This window comes from Bactrocera latifrons, unplaced genomic scaffold, assembly GCF_001853355.1.
Source record: "Bactrocera latifrons isolate USDA-ARS-PBARC rearing strain unplaced genomic scaffold, ASM185335v1 scaffold_82, whole genome shotgun sequence".
NCBI lineage: Eukaryota > Metazoa > Arthropoda > Insecta > Diptera > Tephritidae > Bactrocera > Bactrocera latifrons.
Window position 1 is genome coordinate 628632 of NW_017537512.1, and position 1043 is coordinate 629674.

The window sequence follows — 1043 nt, forward strand, 5'->3', positions numbered from 1 at the left end:
ATTATTTTATATTCAATAATTAACTATTTTTAGCAATTTGAAGGCTCAATAAAATTTTGCTAGTTTTTTCTTTAAATATTTGAATGAAAACACAACATTTTGTTTTACTATATTAAAATAGTTCTAAAAATAAATTGAAATTACTCGTACTTGTCAATTCCGCTGCTTGAAGAAAAATCCACTGCAAAGCTCAGCTTTGACCCTCTGTTGTTTTCAATTGTTCGCACAAAATTTGCCGTCACTACTTCTCTTAATTCGTAACTTCTTACGTTTGTACATATACTTTATTTAAATACACAAAATCGATTTTCTTAAAATTATTTCATCGTTTTATATTTATTTAATTTTTTTTTTTAGTTTTCAAAGCAAATATAACTGCTTGAGCACAGACACACAGAAATTCGAAAAACTCGTTGATATTCACGCCGTTAACTATATTACGCCACTTCAAAAACTACTTCTTACTTTCTTGCTCTTCCTGCCGTAACAAAGATCCTTTCGAAAGTAAACGTCGACGCTAAGTCACACACCGACTGACGGTGCGCGTAAACTGGTTCGTCGCTTTATAGGCTGCGAGTGTGTGTCGATCAAGTTGAAGAGCCAATAAACGACGAATCAACACAGCAAAAGCCAAAATAACTACCAACCAACTCTCACACCCACCACAATAGCATGCATCGATCGATGGCCGATAAAATGTAGCGTGCAACAACAATGAACAAACGAACAACAAACGAAGTCGCATACGACGACAAAATAAGTAAATAATTACGAGAAGTTCACAAAACAAAACGATTTGATTACGCCGGCAACAAGTGTTATGAGATCAATACGCTCTAACTAGTACTCTGTACTTGCCAATGCATAAGTGTGAGTAAAAATACTCGTAAATAAAATGTAATTGACTACTTCGGAGCGGTAAGTAAATGTATTCATATACATACATACATACATATATGAAATGTTAAGCTTTTTTATAAATTTCGGTTGACAATATTTAGTAGTCACGCCACTTGGTAATATTTTAGGAAGGTAATAATTAC

General features: G+C 33.2%; 1 protein-coding gene across 1 annotated transcript in view; it reads right to left on the reverse strand.

Moving 5' to 3' along the window:
* LOC108977015 (sodium/hydrogen exchanger 9B1) overlaps nt 1–526 on the reverse strand; it is a 53771-nt gene extending 53245 nt beyond the window's left edge. The window contains exon 1 of the mRNA XM_018946505.1: nt 151–526. The gene's annotated coding sequence lies outside the window, so the exon portion shown is untranslated. The remainder of the gene's footprint in view (nt 1–150) is intronic.
* Nucleotides 527–1043: the final 517 nt, after the last annotated feature.